The sequence below is a fragment of the Marmota flaviventris genome, chromosome 9 (assembly GCF_047511675.1).
Source record: "Marmota flaviventris isolate mMarFla1 chromosome 9, mMarFla1.hap1, whole genome shotgun sequence".
In the NCBI taxonomy this organism is placed as follows: domain Eukaryota; kingdom Metazoa; phylum Chordata; class Mammalia; order Rodentia; family Sciuridae; genus Marmota; species Marmota flaviventris.
In genome coordinates this window covers 45,680,644-45,693,217 of record NC_092506.1, presented here as the reverse complement: position 1 = coordinate 45,693,217, position 12,574 = coordinate 45,680,644, and the positions used below count along the sequence as shown (strand labels likewise).

Below are 12,574 nucleotides of genomic sequence, written 5' to 3'. Positions count from 1 at the left end.
GGAGTCGGATTCATAGTGAGGTAGGCAGGAGGAGCTTGGAAGGAATAGAGGAACTCTAGATAAGGCAGAGGAGTGGGAGGGGAAGGTAGGGGGCAGGGGATTAGAAATGATGGTGGAATGCGATGAACATCATTATCCAAAGTACATGTATGAAGACACAAATTGGTGTGAATATACTTTATATATAACCAGAGATATGAAAAAAGTGCTCTATATGTGTATTATGAATTTTAATACATTCTGTCTGCTGTCATATATTTTAAAAAAAATAAAATAAATTAAGAAAAAATAAGGTGCAAGACAGCAAAGTGACTCACACCTGTAATCCCAGCAGCTTAGGAGGTTGAGACAGGAAGATTGCAAGTTCAAAGCCAGCCTCAGCAACTCAGTGAGACTCTGTCTCTAAATAAAATACAAACTAGGGCTGGAGATGTGACTCAGTGGTTGCGTGCCCCTGAGTTCAATCCTCAATACGCCTCTCACAAAAAAATTTATTTTTAAACAAAGTGATTCACATTGAGATATTAATAAAATATTATAGGGCTGCTTTTACAGAACACAGTAACAATCTCTGAAGTCTTTTGGTGTTTGTTACTATTGTTCTACAGAATTCCTTTGTTAGAAATAACTTTTGTAAGCACAGCTTTTATTACCCTATATGCTAGTCTTACAGCTGTGCAAGAAAAGAGCCCATTTTCTCTTCCCTATATTTAAAAAAAAAACTTCTCCCACCAGAAATTAGTAAAGTCTCTAGTTTTCAAAGCCAAGTGCTGAAATTCCACTGACTGGCCCCAAAAGAAATGCATGCTGGGTGTGGTGGTGTACACCTGTAATCCCAGCAGCCCAGAGGCTGAGACAGGAGGATTGAGAGCTCAAAGCCAGCTTCAGCAACTTCAAGGCCCAAAGCAACTCCGCCAGACCATGTCTCTAAATAAAATACAAAAAAATTGGATGGGGGCCCGAAAAGAAATGGAATCTATGGAACTGAAAAGGTCAGAGCAGGATTAACAGAAGAAATATATAGTATATCTTATTGTACTCTTTATTAATTGCAATGCATTATTTGTATCTATGTGTTTGTACATTTATTGTTGCCAGTGTGTGTATACAGAGAATAAGTCATACCTGTAAACCCATATTATGAATAAAATATTTTTATCTCTTTTTCAAAAAAATTTTAACACATAATAATTGTACATATTTATAGCATATGATGTGATGTTTCAACACATAGATGCGTGGTGTCATGATCAAATCAGGGTAATTAGCATGTCCATCACCTTAAACGTTTATTATTTCTTTTTTATGTTTTTTTTTTTTATTATTTTTTTAAATATTTATTTTTAGTTTTCGGCGGACACAACATCTTTGTTTGTATGTGGTGTTGAGGATCGAACCCCGGCCGCACGCATGACAGGCGAGCTTGCTACCGCTTGAGCCACATCCCCAGCCCCCATTTATTATTTCTTTACAATGTTGTTTTTCCTTATCTCAACCCTGGAATGCCAATGAGGATAGGAACTGGGTTGTTGGATTCTTTTCACCATCCAAATTCAGTGCCTAGAAAAGAACTTGAAACATATTTAACTTATGAATCTTGGTTGAATAAATATGTTCACTGTTGAAAATATGAAAAATAAAAAAAAACACAAAAATGAAAAGAAAAAGCAATACCAATTTAAGTTGTTTTTTTTGTTGTTGTTGTTGTTTTTGTGGTGGTGGGGATTGAACCCAGGGCCTTGTGCATGCAAAGCAAGCACTTTACCAACTGAGCTATATCCCCAGCCCCAGCAATACCAATTTTATAAGTCAAGATTGGGGGAGGGGTGGAGAGACACACTGTAGAAAATTTCATATTTGGTCTCTATTTTCTAGATTTATATAAATATATGAAAACATACACAAACATAAGGTGTTGGGCTGGGATTGTGGCTCAGCGGTAGAGCGCTTGCCTAGCACATGCAAGACCCTGAGTTCGATCCTCAGTACCACATAAAAGTAAATAAATAAAATAAAGGTATTGTGTCAACTACAACTAAAAAATAAATATTAAAAAAATACCTTGCATTTTCTGTTCTGCTTTTGTTTTCTTTTTCCTTTGTTGCTATGGATTGAACCCAGAGCCTCAGTGCTCTACAACTAAGCTATCACCTCTATATTCTACTGTTTCATTTAATAACCTAGCATGAACAGGTTTCCATGTTACTACCTTTACTAACAATAAGTCAGTGGCAAAACTGAAACTCAAATCTCGTATGTTAGGACTGAGCGTTTGGATTCTTAGCCATGTACTATACAGTTGCCACCTGAACTTGTGATTTGGTTGTTTTAAATTCTTTCTCGCTTAATAATCATTCTCCCTTTGAAATTTCAGCACCACAAGAACATTGATCTTGTCTGTCTCACTCTCTACTATATTCCCAGGCCCTAGAACAGTTCCTGCCACGTACTAGGAGTTCATTAAATAGGTGTTGAACAAGTGAATAGAAAGACAAATAAGTTTTACAAGTGTCTTTTTACTGGAAAGGTAAATTGGTTGAGGGTTTTTTGTTTTGTTTTGTTTTGTTTTGTTTTTAGGATTCTATGTTAAAGAGAAGCATGGCACTATTTAGACAGTACTAAGTCCAGCCCTGCACAAGACTAAACCAGGATCAATCTGAGAGCAGAGTACATTGAGGCACCTGCCTGGAGTTCCTGTAAATTCCTCAGCACTTTCAGAAAAGATAAAACTGAGTCATTGACTAGACGCAATACCTTTTGAGGTTTCTGTAAATTCCCCAGCACTTTCAGAAAAGATAAAATTGAGTCATTGACCAGACTCAATTTCATCAATTATGATGAAATCATATGTAAACAAAATGTACTTGACTCTAAGAATGGACAAGAAGTTTCCTTCCCATAAATAGATTTCAGCCAGGCACAATGGTGCATGCCTATAATCCCAGTGGCTTGGGAGGTGGAGGCAGGAGGATTGAAAGTTCAAAGCCAGTTTGCAGTCCCACCAGCAATGTACAAGAGTACCCTTTTCCCCACATCCTCTCCAGCACTTGTTGTTGTTTGACTTCATAATGGCTGCCAATCTTACTGGAGTGAGATGGTATCTTAGGGTGGTTTTGATTTGCATTTCTCTGACTGCTAGTGATGGTGAGCATTTTTTCATGTACTTGTTGATTGATTGTATGTCCTCCTCTGAGAAGTGTCTGTTCAGGTCCTTGGCCCATTTGTTGATTGGGTTATTTGTTTTCTTATTGTTTAATTTTTTGAGTTCTTTGTATACTCTGGATATTAGGGCTCTATCTGAAGTGTGAGGAGTAAAAATTTGTTCCCATGATGTAGGCTCCCTATTTACCTCTCTTATTGTTTCTCTTGCTGAGAAAAAACTTTTCAGTTTAAGTAGGTCCCATTTGTTGATTCTTGTTATTAACTTTTGTGCTATGGGTGTCCTATTAAGGAATTTGGAGCCTGACCCCACAAAGCAGTATGGAGATTCCTGGGAAAGCTGGGAATGGAACCACCATTTGACCCAGCTATTGCCCTTCTCGGACTATTCCCTGAAGACCTTAAAAGAGCGTACTACAAGGATACTGCTACATCGATGTTCATAGCAGCACAATTCACAATCGCTAGACTGTGGAACCAACCCAGATGCCCTTCAATAGATGAATGGATAAAAAATTGTGCATTTATACACAATGGAGTATTATACAGCACTAAAAAATGACAAAATCATGGAATTTGCAGGGAAATGGATGGCACTAGAGCAGATTATGCTTAGTGAAGCTAGCCAATCCCTAAAAAACAAATACCAAATGTCTTCTTTGATATAATGAGAGCAACTAAGAACAAAGCAGGGAGGAAGAGCAGGAAGAAAAGATTAACATTAAACAGATACATGAGGTGGGAGGGAAAGGGAGAGAAAAGGGAAATTGCATGGTAATGGAGGGAGATCCTCATTGTTATACAAAATTACATATAAGAGGTTGTGAGGGGAATGGGAAAATAAACAAGGAGAGAAATGAATTACAGTAGATGGGGTAGAGAGAGAAGATGGGAGGGGAGGGGAGGGGAGATAGTAGAGGATAGGAAAGGTAGCAGAATACAACAGTTACTAATAGGGCATTATGTAAAAATGTAGATGTGTAACCGACGTGATTCTGCAATCTGTATTTGGGGTACAATTGGGAGTTCAAAACCCACCTGAATCAAATGTATGAAATATGATATGTCAAGAGCTTTGTAATGTTTTGAACAACCAATAAAAAAAAATTGAATTAAAAAAAAAAAAAAAAAGAATGTTCAAAGCCAGCCTCCGCAATTTAGCGAGGTATTAAGCAACTCAGTGAGACCTTGTCTCTAAATAAAATATAAAAAATTGGGCTGGGAATGTGGCTCAGTGGTTGAGTGCCTCTGAGTTCAATCTCCAAGACCAAGAAAAACAAACAACAAACAAAAAACAGGTTTCAAAATATAAACCTGGAAAATTGGAGGGTTGTGAGGAGGCTCCCTTTACCCCTGAGTTTGAAAAGCAGGCTGTTGAATGATCCTTTATCCAAGTACCCAACATCCTACAGAGAGCATCCAAGAAGTGGGGTCAGACCTCATAAGCTCCCAGGACATATAGAGAGGGAGCAGTGCAGGCCTTCAGCAACCATGCCCTCCTTATCCCTAGTGCACCAGCTGGTCCATAGCAGAGGACCAAAGGCAGGGACAGGAGAGAGCAGGGTTGCTCTGCTACGGGGAATATGGTATTGTAGATATTGTTGGCCTCTTCATCTAGATTTGGGGTACAAGAGAAAAGAAAAATGCCTTCTCAGTCCCCAGCTGAGTGCATACTAAGCTGCAAAAATAGTCAGCTTGTTCTGGCATCCCTGTCCAAGCAGCAGAGTGTAGGGAAAGTGTTCTTGGGGGAGCTTGATGTGTGGGTGGGTCAGACAGGGACATTCTGGTGTTTGCTTCTCATTTAGAAATCTGGGAAAGATAGAGCAGTCCACACCAGTGGAGTTTGAAGGAGAGGGTGGTATTAGAGAGTGCCCAGAGAGAAGATGGGGGTGAGCTGTTATCCACCTCTGCTGCCTGGATGGGAACAGACCCTCGGTCATTAGGGTGGACCTATTAGAGGGACCACACTGACATTAGTGTAAAGGCAGTGACTGGGCCCGGTGAGGCAACACCTTACCCAGAGAAGAGGCAAGCCCCTGCCAGGACCAGTCACAGACTCTGATGCCTACTGTGATTCTGCCTCTCTAGGGAGTCCTCCATTTCTGAGAGGGATGATGTGAAGGTAAACTTCACCCCAGGAGTAATCATGCCCACCATCTCTGGGGAGACCCCCAAATCAGCAAGGACTATCAGCAACAGTGAGGAGCACATCAAACCAAGGTGAGGCCAGGGTGGTCCCCTGCTTGCTACTGCTCTCTCCTATCCCAACCCTGAGGCCAGGAGGCCCGGTGAAAAGAACCACAGAGCTGGACTCTCCCCACCCTCCTCCAAGGTGCTGGAGCAGGAGCAACGGTGACAGAACTTGTTGAGCCCTCACCCCTCCCAGTGTCCCAAATGCAATGTGTCCAGCAATGGGGACTGCTTTAAAGCACACATGATTTTGAAGTTTGGAACAGAACGGTAGTACAGCAACTTTTAATAATTAAAAAAGGCCCAATTGTTAAGGACAGAGAGGAGAGTATAATATCACAGTTGAAACGAAGTGGAGGAAAACAAAACCACTTGAAGTTAAAAGCTCTGAACTGAGACTCCTCTCTAGATGGTTTATATTTGGGTCACGTATATCATTTATAGACCTAGTCTTCATCTGTTTATTTTTCATTTATTTCTTTTAGATACATGATAGTGGAGTGGATTTTTGACAAGTTATACATACATGGAGTGTAGCTTATTCTAATTAGGATCCCATTCCTGTGGCATTTCACTGGTCATTCATATATGAACATAAGAAAGTTTTGTCTGATTCATTCTACTGTCTTGCCTATTCCCATCCCCTTCCCTTCCTTTCATTCCACTTTGTCTATTCTAATGAACTTCTCTTCCCTCCCTCTCCCCTTGTTGCATGGTGGCATCTGCATATCAGAGAGAACATTTGACCTTTGGTTATTTGGGGATTGGTATATTTCACTTAGCATGATAGTCTCCAGTTCCATTCATTTACCGGCAAAAGTCATAGTCATTCTTTTTTATAGCTGAGTAATATTCTATTGTTTATATATGCCACATTTTCTTTATTCATTCATCTGTTGAAGGCTACCTAGGTTGGTTCCATAGCTTAGCTATTGTGAATTAAGCTACTATAAACATTGATGTGGCTACATCACTGTAGTATACTGTTTTTAAGTCCTTTGGGTATAAACCAAGGAGTGGGATAACTGGGTCAAGTATTGGTTCCATTCCATGTTTTCTAAGGAATCTCCATACTTATTTCTAGAGTGTTTGCACCAGTTTGCATCCCCACCAGCAATGTATGAATGTGCCTTTTCCCCACATCCTTTCCAACATTTATTGTTACTTGTATTCTTGATAATTGCCATTCTGACTGGAGTAAGGTAAAATCTCAGTGTGTTTTTTAATTTGCATTCCTCTAATTGCTAGAGATGTTGAGCCTTTTTTCATGTATTTGTTGATAATTTGTATTTCTTCTTTTGTGAACTCCCTGTTCAGTTCCTTTGCCCATTTATTGATTGGGTTCTTTGGGGAGGGGTTGATGCTAAGTTTTTTGAGTTTTTTATATATTCTGGAGATTTATGCTCTATCTGAGGTGCAGGTGGCAATGATTTTCTCCCATTCTGTAGGCTTTCTCTTCATGCTTTTAATTGTTTCCTTTTCTGGGAAGAAGCTTTTTAGTTTAATACCATCCCATTTATTGATTCTTGATTATATTTCTTGTGCTTTAGGAGTCTTGTTGAGGAAGTCAGTTCCTCAGCTGACATGATGGAGAGTTGGGCTTACATTTTCTTCTAGTAGGTACAGGGTCTCTGGTCTAATGCCTGGGTCCTTGATCCACTTGGAATTTTGTGCAGGGTAAAGATAGGGGTTAAATTTCATTTGGCTACATATGGATTTCCAGTTTTCCCAGCACCATTGTTGAAGAGGCTCTTTTCTCCAATATATGTTTATGGCACCTTTGTCTAGTATGTACTGTATTCATGTCATGTGTTTATAATAATAGAGAGCCTTGGTTTGCAAGCTGCATCTGGCTTTACCGGTAACCTTTGTTGTACCCTCCCCCCTTGCCCTTCCAGTCCCCCTGAAGCATCTACAAGTTTCATCAGTAATGGTCTTTAAGTCCTGAGGCAACAACCTTCACATAAGATAGCGTCCCACAAGAAACAAAGGTTATCAGTTGGCACAAGCCCCAGTTACAAAATCAATCCCCCACAGCTATAGGAGAGCTGCCTGAGGCTCCTCAAGAGCCACCTTCTGCCCTCTTCACTCTGCCTTCTGTTCTAGGTGGTTGAACTATATAGACCTTTTTCTCTGACTTCTTGCTAGCAGGAGATGAGGAGAGGGAGATTTGATGATTTATTCTCACAACTTCCTCAGAATATAGTCACCACAAACCGAAAGATCACAAACTCCTGTCAGGAACCCTGTCCACACAGATCTATGTCTCTGGCATTCTCTTTTCTCCTGACTCCCTGTTTCTCCTTCTCCATCCCTGATTTCAGTAGTCACTCCATCCTCTAGGCCTTAGGTCTAAAGGGTAAAATGTCCCCACTTCCCCCAGACACACAGGTAATTTCTAGACCAAGGCATGGCCCAGCCCTTGTGATTGCTCTGTACTGTGCCAGTACTTCATAGTCCCTTATCAAATTCTCCTCACAGTACCTGTTTGAATGTGTCCTCTCTTTCCAGCCAGGGTCCTGACATAGCATCTACCAAGTTTGAATATGTCCCCTAAAAATTCATGTGTTAAACACTTAATCCCCAAATTTATATGTTAACAGTATTTGGAGATAGGGTCCTTATTTATAATTAGAAGAGGTCATGAGGATGGAATTCCCATGATGGCATTATAAGGAGAGGAGGAGTGACCTGAGCTAGCACACTTGCCCTGTCTTACCAGGGTGTCCTCCGCCATGTTGTGATGCAATGAGAAGACCCTTACCAGGTAGGTGCCGGCACCCTGCTCTTGGACTTCCCACCTACAAAACATGAGCTACATAATCCACTTCTTTTTCTTTCTTCTTTTTTTTTTTTTTTTTTTTTGGTGATTGAGCCCAGGAGTGCTTAACACTTAGCCACATCTCCAGCCCTTTAAATATATGTACATATTTAGAGCTAGGGTCTCACTGAGTTGCTTAGGGTCTCCCTAAGTTGCCAAGGCTGGCTTTGAACTGGTGATCCTCCTGCTTAGCCTCCCAAACTGCTGGGAATACAGGCATGCACCATTGAGCCTGGTAAACCTCTGTTCTTTAAAAGTCACCCAGTCTATAATATTAAGTTGCAGCAACAGAAAACAGACTAAGCCTTATGTAGTTCCACAGAATCTGGAATTTTCTGCCTTATGAAGGATGTATGCATGAACCAATTTTCCAAGGCTAATTATAATAAATAAACAAATTCCATGTCCTTTTATTTGCTATGGATTAAGTAAACTCTGTGATGTTTTCCAAGTATGTGGTCATACCATGCTTTGAGGCTAAAGGTCACATTCCTACGGGGGGGGGGGGGGGGGGGTGGTGGCGGGAGGTTCTTTAAAAACTTTGTGATTAATTGCTGGGAGCCATTAGCCAAGTGGGTATGACAATTTCCTTGCCAGCGTACCCCATGTTGCTGACATTTTGCAGTGACATTGAATGTAGGTGACCTTGCTCAAGGACCAGGGCGGATTAGGGTGTTCCCGGTTTAAGATAATCGGGTTTAGGGCATTCCCAGTTTAGGTTCCAGGTTTAAGGTTTAAGATTATTCCTGCTGGGAATAGGGCGTATCCTGCTGCCTGAGTTCCCCTTGAGTTCTCACGGGATTCAGACAGTATTCTTTGGGAGATAGAAGCCCAGTGGAGGTGGATTTGGGCAGAGAACGTGGATTTCCCCAGAACGTGATTGTAGACGGCTGGTGTGAGTTCGGGAATAAAGAGTTGCTGTTTGAATCTACAAGCTGTGTGGTGGCTCGTGATTGTGTGCCCAGCCAGACTGCGGCATTTGGCGGCTCGTACGGGGAACGTCTAAAGCTTGGAGGTAAGTGAAATTGCTCGCCCCTGAGGAAGAGCGAAAGAATGGGTGACCAATTCAAAAAACAATGTTTTGATTTATCTTGTTTTTGTTTCAAGCTGCCTATCCCTAGAAATTTCTCAGGCAAATTGGAAAAAATGGTTGACTCAAGGTTTGAAGTTGTTCGCCTCCGAGGAAGAAAAATTGTTAGAGGAAGGAGGCACCCCAGTAAGACCAAGAACAGTTAGGACATATGTTGATACAATACAAAAATGTAGCCCATGGCTTTTTAAAGACGAGTTATTAAGTATATCAATGGAACCATCATGGTATCCTATAGAAGGATTTTTCTTCAAGAAAGAGATGGCTAGTTCTACTTACTACATTTGTCTAAGATCTTGGTTTTTACAGACATCTGATTAATTTACAAAGCTAAAGTGTTAAAATATCAATCACTAAATATAAAATCAAGTACTCTTTACTTATTAAGTTCCATAAGGTAATATATTTAAACATTATGTGTGTTTTCATAAATTGGTGAATGGAAAAAAAGTTTAATATTGCTTTGGTCTATGTCTTTGCTGAAACAAGGTTACTAAGTGTTAAGATTCTATCATGTGTAATTTATATACAAAGAGTATAAGAAGTTTCAGTTGGGTTTCAATTATAGTATTATAGTATCATAAAAAACATGAAAGTCTTTCATCTTGTTAAAGTGGAGTAATTTGTCTAAATCAGAAATTTTATAAGAGTTGTTTCAAAATGTGAATTTATAAAAAGGGTTAATGGTTAAAAAAGAGATAGAAAAAGATTCAAGATATGGAAATATATTTTAATATAAAAGGTTAAAGGAAAAAGAAATGTTTCTAGATGAGATAATCTCTGTGTGGTAAAGTAAAAAGTTGTAAAATGCCATTTAAAAAGATTTTGAGGAAACTAGACTTACTTTAAAAGCTTGAGAAAGGAAGAAAGAAGAAAAAGGTATTTGTACATGGCAGATTGAGACAAAGCTTCTCAATGGAGTGAAAAAAAAAAGCCTTTGGTTGAAGGGCAGCCATGTAAACTAACATTGAAGCGATTTAAACAAAATCTAAGCCTCGTTTAAAAGAGTGAAGTTGTAGGTGGTGAAAAAGTACATTTAAAAGTACAGTATAGATGATAATTAAAAGGTTAAATTGAAGGTGGTCGAGATACCTTCATGGCGGAAAAAAGATTGCTTTATTGCATCATTCGAAGCCTAGTTAATCTTAAAGGCATTACTTAAAAAAAATGGGAAGATAATAGGATAAAAGATATTTAGATAAAGAAGATTAAAAATTTAAAGTGAAAAACTTTAAAGACAGAAGTATAGAAAGTTAAAAAGAAAAAAGATAAAGAGGATGTAGAAATATAGAAAAGATGTAGGAAGACAAGAATTTTAAACCCACAAAATAGGAAAAAAAAAAAAAACTAGGAGGAAAATAAGCAACTAAGGGTAAAAATACAAACCTTAGGAAAAAAAACTAGAAGATAGAAATAAGATAGAAAATGGTTGAAAATGTCAAGTAAGGTATTACACAGATAGAAAATGCAAAAAGCTAAGACAACTATTAGATACAGACATATTTATTAAAGCAAAAAGAGGGAATTGGAAAGGGGTATATATCCCCCATAGATAAACTTAAAATAACCCTTTTTACTCTAAACTTTTTAAATTTGGATTCATCAGGACTTAGTGCTGCGGAAAGACATATGTATCCAAAAAATGTACATAAGCCTAAGGTACTTTGGAAAGATATTCTAACAGGACAATGGAAAGATCCTGACCCAGTGATTGTCTGGAGTCAGGGTTTTGTTTGTGTGTTTCCACAGGGAGAACAGCAGCCGATTTGGATTCCAGAGAGATTAACTAAAACAATTTCTACAGATCGAAAAGAAGATGATTTGACTCAAATCCATAACAGCTGATATCCAGAGCTCCAGCTTGGCCATTCTTGGCATCTTAACCAGTGATGCAATTTTTATTTCCTTGCCAGCGCACCCCATGTTAGTTGTGGTAGTGCTGGCATATCTTTGCTGATGGTGTCACCAGTGATGCAATTTTTCCCAAGGAGCCGTCAATTGGCTTGGTGTCGTGGTATTTCTGTATCCTCCTCCCTTCTGCTAGTGATGGTCTAAAATTTGGGGGCCAATGGCTGTATGCTGGACCAGTAGTCAGTGATGGGTATGATCCAATTGCAGTGGTATCAACCTAAGACAGGAGGCTGACGCCTAAAGGTCAGTTTTCCGATGACGGGTAAGAACCATATGTTGAATTGGACAACCTACCAGGCACGGTCCTTAAGCCACATTAACCTCACTCCCCCACTGGCACCAAGGCCAAATTTGGGGGCCAACAGAGGTGAGGCAAAGAACCTCACCCCCCCACTGGTGCATAGACCTATCCACAAGTATGGCTGTATGCTGGACCGGTAGTCAGTGACGGGTATGATTCAATTGCAGTGGTATCAACCTAAGACAGGAGGCTGACGCCTAAAGGTCAGTTTTCCAATGACGGGTAAGAACCATATGTTGAATTGGACAACCTACCAGGCACGGTCCTTAAGCCACATTGCTTATTGTTTAATTAATCAGAAGGGGGGAGATGCTGGGAGCCATTAGCCAAGTGGGTATGACAATTTCCTTGCCAGCATACCCCCATGTTGCTGACATTTTGCAGTGACATTGAATGTAGGTGACCTTGCTCAAGGACCAGGGCGGATTAGGGTGTTCCCGGTTTAAGATAATCGGGTTTAGGGCGTTCCCAGTTTAGGTTCCAGGTTTAAGGTTTAAGATTATTCCTGCTGGGAATAGGGCGTATCCTGCTGCCTGAGTTCCCCTTGAGTTCTCACGGGATTCAGACAGTATTCTTTGGGAGATAGAAGCCCAGTGGAGGTGGATTTGGGCAGAGAACGTGGATTTCCCCAGAACGTGATTGTAGACGGCTGGTGTGAGTTCGGGAATAAAGAGTTGCTGTTTGAATCTACAAGCTGTGTGGTGGCTCGTGATTGTATGCCCAGCCAGACTGCGGCATTTGTGCCCAGCCAGACTGCGGCAATTAATGACTAAAAGTTTATTATTCCTTCTCAGTAAATACAATAAGAGAGAACCTATCTAGGTTTAAATTTAAATATCATACTTAATCACTTCTAAGACACACATTTATTGATTATAAATTTCTCAAATTATATTAGATTTGAGAAATTTATAATCAATAAATTTGAGAAAGATTCTCTAAAAACAAGTTAGCATTCATTAAGCACTTCATTGCTTTAGGAATACTTATTTTTTTATGCTTTCCTTTCTGTATATACACAAAGTGATATAAGACCAAAATCTATGTCTAAGTGAGTCTAAACATTTTCATTAAGTGTAAAATAAATCTCTGGGTGATAAGA

At 39.7% G+C, this 12,574-nt stretch overlaps 1 long non-coding RNA gene across 2 annotated transcripts in view; it reads left to right on the top strand.

Moving 5' to 3' along the window:
* Positions 1–8,698: 8,698 nt before the first annotated feature.
* LOC139706871 (uncharacterized) overlaps positions 8,699–12,574 on the top strand; it is a 29,461-nt gene continuing 25,585 nt past the window's right edge. For both annotated transcript variants that reach the window (XR_011708546.1, XR_011708547.1), the window contains exon 1: positions 8,699–9,185. This is a non-coding gene — a long non-coding RNA (uncharacterized lncRNA). The remainder of the gene's footprint in view (positions 9,186–12,574) is intronic.